This window comes from Pelobates fuscus, chromosome 3, assembly GCF_036172605.1.
Source record: "Pelobates fuscus isolate aPelFus1 chromosome 3, aPelFus1.pri, whole genome shotgun sequence".
In the NCBI taxonomy this organism is placed as follows: domain Eukaryota; kingdom Metazoa; phylum Chordata; class Amphibia; order Anura; family Pelobatidae; genus Pelobates; species Pelobates fuscus.
In genome coordinates this window covers 309,820,406-309,832,611 of record NC_086319.1, presented here as the reverse complement: position 1 = coordinate 309,832,611, position 12,206 = coordinate 309,820,406, and positions in this window count along the sequence as shown.

The window sequence follows — 12,206 nt, the reverse complement described above, 5'->3', positions numbered from 1 at the left end:
TTGGAGGGAAGAATATCTGCTCCTGTGTCTGCTGTTCCAGCTTGCAGGAGATTCAAGGGGGAAAGTCCTTGTAAGGACTAGTGCTAATTCCCTATTCGGCTCCAGGGAGGAGCGGTTCCAGGACCCCAGTCCAGCTACGGCGACTGTGGGCAGAAGTGCTGCGGTTTGTCCCCTGTTCCAGGTAGGAAGCGGTCCTTTCGCAGAGGTACCTAGCCGGGGTACAAGGAGCTCTGCTATACTCTTCAATTAATATGGCAATTTAGGTAAGAAAAATATAGTCAGTTTATGATATTTCAGCTAACCATATTACAACAAAAGGTCACTGTAGGAAACAAACAAGCATTTAGGTAAGTCACAATGTCCTTGGTGGGCATTTATAAAATAGTGCATTGAATGGCTATAGCAACAATATATTTACTAATTTTATGTCGGTCACAGTTAAGTAAACCCCAACACACAGTGTGTAACCCCGCAGTTTACAAAGAACACATTACCGAACTTAGTATGGTTAGGCTTAACGTTGGACAGAAAAGAATAGCCAGAGGATAGCCAAAAATATCAAGACACCTATGTCGATGAACATGAACCACTAGCCAGGAGTTAAACCACACCATGTCTAAGTACTAGCAGTGGCATACTAAAGGAGGTGCGAAGGCCTCGGGGGTGTGTGAGCTGAGCTGTGTGGCTGCACAGGGCGCCATAGAAGCAGGGGCACCGGGCAGCCAAAACAGCTCACATGCAGGGGCCGACCGGGAACACACAACTGTGTGTGTGACTGTCTACCTGTGACTGTCTGTGACAGTCGTACACACAGCCACAGGCAGACAGTCACATACACATTTACACATGCAGTCACAGGCAGACAGTCGTACTCGCAGTCACAGGCAGACAGTCGTACAGGCAGTCACAGGCAGACAGTATGTGACTGTCTGCCTGTGACTGCCTGTACGACTATCTGCCTGTGACTGTGTGTGACTTTTTGCCTGCGCCTTTGTGTGTTGCTGTCTGCCTGTGGCTGTGTGATGCTGCCTGTAACTGTGTTACAGTCTGCCTCTAATTGTGCGTTGGACTGCCTGTAACTGTGTGTGTGTGTGTGTGTGTGTGTAGCTGTCTGCCTGTAGCTGTGTGTGTGACTGTCTGTAACTGTGTGTGTGTTTGTGTGTGTAGCTGTCTGCCTGTAGCTGTGTGTGTGACTGTCTGTAACTGTGTGTGTGTTTGTGTGTGTAGCTGTCTGCCTGTAGCTGTGTGTGTGACTGCCTGTAACTGTGTGTGTGTGTGTGTTTGTGTGTGTGTGTAGCTGTCTGCCTGTAGCTGTGCGTGTGACTGTGTGTGTGTGTGTGTGAGACTGTCTGCCTGTAACTGTGTGTTTGTCTGTGTGCGAGCGAATATGTGCCTGGGACTGTGTGCATGTTGCTCTATTTGACAGTATATGTGTATAACTGTTGCAGCACATTACCCCAACCTCTAGTGAAAATTATAAATGACGCCCAGTTTTGACTGTGGTATCTTATGTGGCCCCTATATTGTTCCTAGGTTTACCACTGTGTATTTGTGTGTGTCTGTGTATCTGTGTGTGACTGTGTAACTGCATGTGTGTATATGTATCTGCATGTGTGTCAGTGTGTGTGTATATATATATATATATATATATATATACATACAAAGTCAGGAGGGCTGCACTCGCCTAAACATGCATATATTACAGGGTGCTACTGGGACCAAAATACAAAAATATACAAACCAGTGCACTCGCTTATTAACTAAACAGAGATTTCAAATCCTAAATAGTACTATTTAAAAACACCTCACCTAGGTAGAAAATAATGGGGGTTTGGTTACATTATATGATCATACATTGCATAAGCCTGCCAACTGCATCAAAGTACCCCATTCTTGGCAGGTCCTTCTCTAGCAGCCTAATGCTTGCTCTTATGAGATTAATCCACTTACTTGGGAAATACTTCCTTACTGGGACTCTCTGCAAGTCAAGGCTAAATAGGATCCTGGAATGAGACACCTGTGACAGGGAGGGGTGCAAAACCCAGGGGTTGGCCTAGACCCCCACAATTATAAACAAAGTCAGGAGGGCTGCACTCGCCTAAACATGCATATATTACAGGGTGCTACTGGGACCAAAATACAAAAAATATACAAACCAGTGCACTCGCTTATTAACTAAACAGAGATTTCAAATCCTAAATAGTACTATTTAAAAACACCTCACCTAGGTAGAAAATAATATGTATATATAGAAACATAGAAACATAGAATGTGACGGCAGATAAGAACCATTCGGCCCATTTTCTAAATACTTTCATTAGTCCCTGACCTTATCTTATAGTAAGGATAGCCTTATGCCTATCCCACGCATGCTTAAACTCCTTTACTGTGTTAACCTCTACCACTTCAGCTGGAAGGATATTCCATGCATTCACTACCCTCTCAGTAAAGTAATACTTCCTGATATTATTTTTTTTTTTCAATATTTATTTTTATTGGTTGAAATAAACATGGGAATATCAATCACAATAGAGTACATTATACATCAGCAGATGCGAGCAGTACAGAGTATAATACGGTGGTGTAAAACCTTGCATAGCAAATCATAGTAAAACTTGTAGAACACAATAAAGCATAGTAAGGTACATTGGTACAACAAAATATTTGAAAGTAGAGTATTTACTTATCCTTGTACAGCATAACCCAAGAGCAACAATGTCTGTAGTATTACACTTTTAAGTTGTTGTAGTATCGTCAGTAATCCTATTGCCTTATCTCAACTTGCTGTGCTTAACAATTATTAGTAAATTATGCATCTAGAGCAGACTGTAAGAACTTGACATAAATACATCCTCTGAGGGGGATAAAGTGATGTGATACACGTTGCGTGGAGGTAGGAGACAGCGGGGTACACATTTTTACTGCCGATGGGTGGGTTCGAATTAAAACCATATAATAACGCAAGCTATGACATAGAACTAATGTGACATTAATGTTACTGAAAGCTCTAGTATGCGGTTCTTTAAAAAATCAGTTTTGGCAATGACTATAGATCAGCACGAAAGCATAACCCCTTAAACATTTCTCGAGAAGAATTGAATTCTTGCCTGTCATATTATTCTACAGAGGAGTGCCGTAAGAATGCTATATAATCACTCCTCAACTCGTGTCAAGAATCCTATGTATGCTCGTGTGAATGAAATGAATTCCCATAGTAATGTTACAAATTCGTAAGAAAAAACTACTTTAATTATATTAACAGGGGAAGAGAGGGATGGGGTGGGGGAGCAGCTAAAAGTATCAATACAACAGAGTACATATTAAGATAGTTATTGGGAGTTTTCTGCTATTGTTTCCCAGTTATGCCAGAGTTTGAGGAAAGATGGGTTATTTCCTCTATGTGCCCATTCTCTTTCGAAGATGTAGGTGGTATGGACCCGTTTTATTACCTCCTGAACAGTGGGGCACAAATTGCTTTTCCAGTGGGCGGCTATGCTGAGTTTGGCTGCCACAAGGATGTTTAATACTGCCGCTCTGGAAGGGAGGTTGTGTAGTTCAGGGGTCAAGTGAAGGAGATATATAGCGGGTGAGAGTGGAAGAATGTAATTGCTAATTGAGGCAATTAATTGCTGGATTTGTGACCAGAAAGTGTGCAGGACCTTACAATCCCAGAATAGATGCTTCAATGTACCGTTTGGATCCCCGCACCTCCAGCAACACCTATTTGAACCAGGATAAATCTTGCCTAATCTAGATGGGGTCATGTACCACCTCATTAATATTTTAAAATACGCTTCCCAGTGAGTAACACATTTTGCTGATTGTTTGGTGTAAGTTATAGCATTTGCCCAATTGGTCATGGGGAATGTTTCATCTAGCTCTTGTTCCCAACGAAGCATATAAGGCAATTTAGCATTGCTTTTGTCATTGTTCAACGCCAGGGTTGCATAACAAAGGGAAAGAGATTTTACTATGGGTGTCTTTTTATGCGCTGTGAAGCAGATATGCCCCAGTTTGCTCATTGCTAGAGAGCGGACATGTTTTACGGATCTGGACTGTAAGATGTGTTTGACCCTCAGGTACACGAAAAGGTCCCTTGAAGGTAGAGCGTAGATTTTTTGCAGATTAGGGAATGGAGTTAACCCCTTAGCTGTGTACAGTGAGTGAACATGGGTTATACCCTTAGATACCCAGTGTTGCATAGGCAGGTCTGGAGAAATGACCGTGAGTGCCTGTAAGGGAGCAGTAAATAGCAATTCGGGACTTGGGCATAACAGGGGGCTCCAGGACTTCCATGATTTTAGTAAAAATTTGGAAGCCGATAGCATACACTGTGATCCGGAGAATGAAGAGGACCACAGACTATGCGATATTTGCTGTAAGTTTCCACATTTCTCCTCTAGGTGTAGCCATACTGGGCTGGTTTTGTGTGTTATTATATTGATTCCTTGCGCTAATACCGTTGCTATGTAATAGTTTTTGATGTTAGGTACGTTTAGGCCACCACTTTCCATAGGGTGCCACAGGGACCTAAAGGAAATTCTCGGGGGCTTTTTCTTCCATATGTGAGCGTTTAAAAGTTTCTGGAATCTTTGTAAGAGAGCATTGGGAAGAGCTATGGGCAGCGTCCTAAACAAATATAATATGATAGGGATTGCCATCATTTTAAGTGAAGAGATTCTACCCAGCCAAGAGACATTGGCTCTTTCCCACATTTCAATTTGTTTTGAAAGCTTTGTCAGGGTCTCCACATGATTCTCTAAAATAATTTGTTTTGTGGTATGAGCTATTTTGACTCCTAAGTAGGAGATCGAGGTTTTACGCCATTCAAATGGATATTGGGCTTTAAGATCATCTATCGTTTTGGAGTCTAGGTTGAAGGGAAGGATTTGTGTTTTGGCAATGTTGTTTTTATAATACGATATTCTACCGTATGACTGCAAAGTGTGTACAACATGAGGGACTGAATGCGTCGGGTCAGTGAGGAATAGCATGATATCGTCCGCAAAAAGTGCAATCTTTTTTTCCCCATCTGGCGTGATAAGGCCTGGAATTAAGGTGTCTTTTTTGATAAATCTAACCAGTGGTTCCAGACATAAAATAAAAATATGAGGTGACAGGGGACAGCCCTGTCTAGTACCATTCTTTATGGAAAAGCTACGTGAAGTAAAGCCTGTATTAAAGACCTTAGCAGAGGGCGATGAGTAAAGGGCCTTAATGCTGGTGATGAAATGGCTTGAGAATTGGAACGCTGATAGAGTGTGTTCCATATAAGACCAATTCAGGCAGTCAAAGGCCTTTTCAGCGTCCAAGGCCATGAAGGTACCTTTCACTTTGTTTTTGAAAGCCCACTCCAATAGATCCATACAATATCTTGTATTGTCTCCTACCTGTTTACCATGTACAAAACCTGCTTGTTCTATGGAGACTAAGTTGGGCAGTAGGGGTTTCAGTCTGTTGGCGATTAATTTTGCATATAATTTGACATCTGCATTTAAAAGTGATATTGGCCGAAGGTTGCTACAAATCGTTGGAGATTTATTCGGTTTGGGCAAGGTTATGACGAATGCCTTCAGCATTTCTCGTGGAAATGATCCTGATTTTTGAACTGTGTTAAATATTTTCGTGATGTGGGGAATCAGTTGTGGTGCCATTTTAATGTAATAGTAGTTTGAGAGTCCATCAGGACCTGGGGCTTTGTGTTTGGGGAGGGACCGTATGGTTGTCGCGACCTCCTCTTCCGTGAAGGGTGCGCTCAGCATGACATTCTGCTGTTGTGTGACCTGTGGTAAATCAACCTGTGACAAATAATTTTTAATTTCTTCAGGATTGGGCGTATGGGTATCTGCATTTGTATGTAGATTGTAAAGGTCTTCGTAGTAATAGGATAATTCGTCCACAATCTTATTAGGGTTATATATTTGGAAATTATGTAGGGAATTTTTGTCTGAAGGTATTTAGCTTTCAATTTGTTTGCTAGCAATTTACCTGCTTTGTTTCCCATGTGGTAATAATGTTGTTGCAGCTTACGTGCATTATTATGGTAATCCTGAGCATTTAATTGGCGAAGTGCCTCTTGAACTTTAATTATTTGTTTAGATAGGGATTTAGATGGAATGGTCTTATTGGATTGCTCCAGTAACGTCAATTTTTGGGTTAACTTGGTGAGCGAATTTTGGAAACGTTTTTTACATTGAGATCCCAATTTTATGAATTCTCCTCTGATGACCGCCTTATGGGCAAGCCATACTGTTTCAGTAGAAGTGATATCAGTGGAGTTGGTTGTGAAATAGTTATCTAGTTCCATGGCTATAGTTTTATGGTTATTTGGGCAGTCTAAAATTGACTCGTTTAGTCTCCATTTACCCTGCCCTTTGGCAGGGTAGGGAACTCCAATAACGGTTTCTATCGGAGCATGGTCAGACCATGAACGTTGTCCAATTGTTTGACTTTTGAGGTGTGGTAATGTAGATTTATCAATCAGACAGAGGTCTATACGTGTGTACGTAGTGTGAACATGCGAAAAATAAGTGTAATCTCTAGCTGCGGGGTATAAGTTTCTCCAAGAATCATACAGGTCAACTGAGTGCAGCAAGTGGGAAAACAATTTGCCCATGTGTATAGATGCCTTGCTAGGGGGTTTGTTTTGAATGCGTTGTGTGTCCATTTGCGGATCTAGCGTGCAATTAAGGTCGCCACAGAGTATTAAGTGGCCTTGTTTGAGACGAGATATTTTGTTGATGGCTTTCTTTATAAACGGATATTGGGCTACGTTCGGTGTGTAAAGGGAGGCTGATGTTAATTGGATACCATTCAGGTCACCTACCAGTATAAGCAACCTGCCCGCTGGGTCAGAGTATTGATTATGTAGTGTAAAGACCCAGTCTGAATGGAAGAGAATAGCCACCCCTTTAGTTTTATTGGGTGCTTGCGCATGATAACTGACAGGGTAATTTTTCGAGTAAAATTTAGGTGAGTTCGCTTTTTGAAAGTGAGTTTCTTGCAAACACACTATCGCTGCTTTTGAAGCATTCATTTCTTTTAATACCTGCCGTCTTTTATTGGGACTATTCAGGCCCTTAACATTGATGGATAGAATTTTCATATTGTTTTGAGACATTATGATGGGTTGAGAGTGACTCTAATAGTATGGTCTATACAAATGCAGGATAGGCTACCCAACAAAACGTTTGCAATCTGCAAATTTATCCCAATCAATCTCTTTATAAAGTCTGATATACGTTTGGAGAACTCTGTTAGGGGTTTATAGGTGATTAGGGAAAGGGGGTGGAAAATTTGGGGAAACAACGAACTGAAGTATATACAACAATCTCCATTGTGAAGGAGATGAGAAAAGGCCATATAGAGAACACTCAGAGGTGATCTCGAGAGGTGACCTTGGGTGGTGGGAAAACGTGGAGCTCCTATCATTCTGATAGGGTGTAACACAAATATCTATAAAAGGAGTGATATACATTTAGGCATGAAGAGAACATAACAAAGCCATATCCACGATATAAAATCGCACAGTCAGCGGTTAACAGTGATGTGCATACAAGCAACATGTTTAGAAGGTGGTGAGGAGTTACTAAGAGCCCCTGTGACCTCCTGAGGACAGCATTGTAAGCACAACAACAGTAACTGTAATGCCGTTCGGCAGACACTTAATGCTTTTACGGATCCCAGACGAAGTAAGAGGGAAGGGGTTCGGTCGTCTGGGATTAATACGTTTGAGTGGTTTACGAGTGATGTTTTGACTGTAAAGTCATTAAGCGTATAGTGATTCTGTAGATCTGGCATGTGGATCGACCTCATCTCTCTGGAGAACTAATGCAGATACAAGACCACAGGGAGTCTACATCGTTTAAATGGGAAGTTATAACTCCAATGATTGTTTGGAGTCAGTAATTATAACTATAGCCAGGTTGCAAGTGATACCGTTCCATAAGCGGTGAACACAGTTACAGGGTGGCAACTGAACGGTTAACGTATAAGGGAAGTTAAATTAAATTATATAAGGCCTGTAAATGTGAAATAAACTAACGATAGCATTGTATTTCATGAGAGGAAACCCAAGAGGTTACATTTAAGTTGGTAGTGGCGTTAGAAAATTTAGTGGATTAACAATCCCTAATGTGCCCTTAGGTAATCGAAAGGTGGTTTGGTACCTATTGATCCCCTGGTCGGGTCCGGTATATGGGGGCTTACAGATCAAGTAAATAACATTTTCAACAGTTTACATATGCATTGAGACATCATACCCAAGCTGCTTATTAAATCTCGATGAATAGCAAACAAAGTTCATTTCTTTGTAGACTGTGCCCCCGCCATGTGCCAGTCCGCAAGAATCTTCTTCGGGGAGGCTTCTCCGGATTCCGTGCTTTTGCCTTCCGTATTGCGCCATAATCCCCATTCCGAGAGGGCCTTCATGCCTTCACTAGCGTCGGTGATTATCCGGGTAGAGCCTTGTCTCCACACGATTAGTATCGTCGGATACCCCCACTTGTAGTTCACGTTGTTGTTCCTCAGCATTTTGGTGATGGTGACAAATTCCCTGCGTTTTGCCATAGTGGCAGCTGATAAGTCCGCAAATAAAGCAATTTTGGAGTGAGGGTCCGGAAGAGTTGACAGTTTTCGTGCTGCTGACAGTAAAGCCTCTTTATGAGCATAATAGTGGAACTTGACTATTACGTCTCTCGGTACTTCTGGAGATAGCCGAGACGGACGAGGAAGTCTGTGCATGCGGTCGTAAGCCCAGGCAGAATCTGGCAGAGCAGGGACTAAGGCCTTGCATATGGAGAGCACGTATTGGGGGAGAGTATCCTGGGAGACGTCATCTGGAATACCTCCACCCTATATATATATGTGTGTGTATGTGTATATGTGCATACATCCCAGAATCTCACCAACACTACACACAAATACACCCCTGCATTTCAACATCAACACTACATACAAACCCAACCATTATATATAACCACACCACCGCATTAAAAAAAACACACTACACACAAATGCATGCTTGCATTCAAACGCCAACACTACATACAAATACACCCCTACATTCACTCACACATGTATGTACGTAGTGGGGAATCGCCATGCAGCATAATACATAAACTAACCCAATTCAACCCCCCAAATAATGACAGACAACGTAGTATGGATGAAACAGGCCACAGCATTTATTATAACATATGATAAATACTGTACAACACATCCAAAATTTATTTAATAATCTCACTTCTCTTCTGTAACCAAAACGTTAAACATAAATAACCATACATTAACATGTATAACTTAACACATAGTGTCATACAGTGAACCCAACCGTCCTTGCTAATATACTGACCATGCGCCTATGTAACACTTCCTCTTACCTCCCCCCTCGGCATAAACTCCTTTTCCTTCCAATGCTTACCACCAGGCAACCTTTTCCTTGCTCAGTGGGCACGACATAACAGGTAACCTAAGGTTAACCCTTTAGAGCACGGGGGGTTGAGACCTGAAAACTTGCTCATTTCATTCCATATAATGTAAACACCTCAATCTTAATTGGCAAGGACATACCCCCGGCTAGCTGTGACTAAATATACTAATGGGGTGGGCGGGAGGTAAGCTGTTTGCTGGCCCGAATCCCAAGTGGCGCTGAGGTAAGACCACCCCCCCCACTAACTCACACAACACATAATCCCACCCACACATTCATACACAACCAATCAGACGCATCTATCCCCACACTCATACATGTGCCCTTGTCCGCTTAGCTGCGCTATCTCCCCAGGGCCTTACTCCATACAAAATCATACGTACATTCAAACACACAAACACTGCTCAGGGCTAAATACATTTGATTACATTTTAAATTGGGGGGGGGTGAATCAAGGGGGTGCAAAAAATAGGACCTGCCCCGGGTGCCAAATGCTCTAGGTACGCCCCTGAGTACTAGCACTTAGACAAATGTGGCATTAGTCTATATCTGTATGTATATCTGTATGCAATAAACTAATGTTTGCCATTCACATCTATTTTATATCCAGAGTGCTATTCTGGGATCTCAGTCCATCTAACCAGTTTCCAGGTAATTTGAAACTACTATTTCAATTAAAGTAGATATTGCTTCTCTTGACGTATTGGACTTGTTATTGCTGTCTTTTCTATGTATTTATTATCTTGTCAGAATACCATATATACTAAATAGATATCGCATTTTACAGACAAGTTAATGTTATCAGCAGTGCTACACCTAAAAGTGGGTTCATTATATCATATTCCCCTGCACAGGGCCGGCCTTAGGCATTTAGACGCCCTGTGCGAAAAATCTTCACAGCGCCCCCCCCGTCATCCATGTATGCTGTAATGTTTGTGTTGTCTGTGTATGTGATAGTAGGTGTGATGACGGTGTGTGATATGTATGCTATGTGTGATATTTGTAATGGGTGTATTAACAGTGTGTGATATGCGTGTATTGGTTGTATGTGACACACACACACACACAGAGTCAGACGGCCATACACACACACAGGAAGACAGTCATACACACACACACAGACACACAAAGGCAGACAGTCTCACACACACAGGCAGACAGTCAGTCATACACACAGACACAGACAGTAATACACACACACAGAGGCAGACAGTCATACACACACACACACACACACAGACAAACACGCAGACAGTCATACACACAGACACACATAGACAGACAGTCATACACACAGACACACACAGGCAGACAGCCATACACACAGAGGCAGACAGCCATACACACAGAGGCAGTCATACACACAGAAGCAGTCATACACACAATCACACACAGAGGCAGACAGTAATACACACAGACACACAGTGGCAGTCATACACACACACAGACACACACAGGCAGACAGTCAGTCATACACACAGACACAGACAGTAATACACACAGACACACACAGAGGCAGACAGTAATACACACAGACACACACAGTCATACACACAGACACAAACAGAGGCAGACAGTCATACACACACACACACAGACACACACAGGCAGACAGTCATACACACACACACAGGCAGACAGTCATACACACACACACACACAGACACACACAGGCAGACAGTCATAAACACACACACAGACACACACAGGCAGACAGTCATACACACAGACACACAGAGGCAGACAGTCATACACACACAGACAGTAATTAACACAGGCAGAGAGTCACACTCACCTGACAATCCCTGTGGAGTTCATTGTGGAGGCAGTGCAGCTCCTGGTGACTGTTTGGTGGGGAAGCAGGGACTCCTTCCTGCTTCCCCTGCAGCAGTTTTCCGGCGCTTTTAGCTCCGCCCCCGCCGCACGGTAAGCTCCGCCCCCGCTGCAAATTTGAAAAAATTTTTTTTTTTTTTTTTTTTAAATCCCGGCCGGCTGTGCGGCCGCACGGCGCCCTCTGCTACATGGCGCCCTGTGCGGCCGCACAGCTCGCACACCCCTAAGGCCGGCCCTGCCCCTGCACTCAGAAGCAAGGATTGACTAGTATATGTTCCTTTACATTATTAGTAGATACCTATCAAGGCTAATGCCAAAATGTGCATTCTCTGTCTGTGTATGTGTGTATAGTATTTGGTGGCCAAAACAGCAGGGAAAATCATGACTCTGACTGTGATGATATGCCAACGCCACTACAATATTTCTTGGTCTAGCTACTCAACATCAGACCTTTTAAAAAAAGAATTGAAACTGAGAGAACCTAGCTTTAAAATGATTTATTTTAATCTCTTTCATTTTCCTATCTTGTATCATGAAAAATTGGGAGCAGGAGTTATTTTAAGCTGAGAGAGTGGATTTATCAAAAGTGAAAATAAAAAGACAGTGACAATTGTCCATCTAGCATGGAAATGTTAGCATGACTGCTGACCCAACCAGACCCAACCATCAACCCGTCCCCCCCACCAATAAAGCACGTGACACCTCGTTCTTGTGGATAAGGGCAACAGCCACAGCTATATTTAACTTTAACACTTTGCTCAGTCCAAACCTGCCAGCTGTTGGGTGTTTGCCCAACAGGCAGTTCTCACACCTTCGATCCCATGAGCCTCGACAGCCAGCTCCTCGCCATCAGCTCCGTGCCGGCTGTCGTCTCCCCAATGTTCTTTCTTCCTCTGCGCTATCCAGGGAAACCGCCAAGCCGTGACAACACAAAACAACAGCA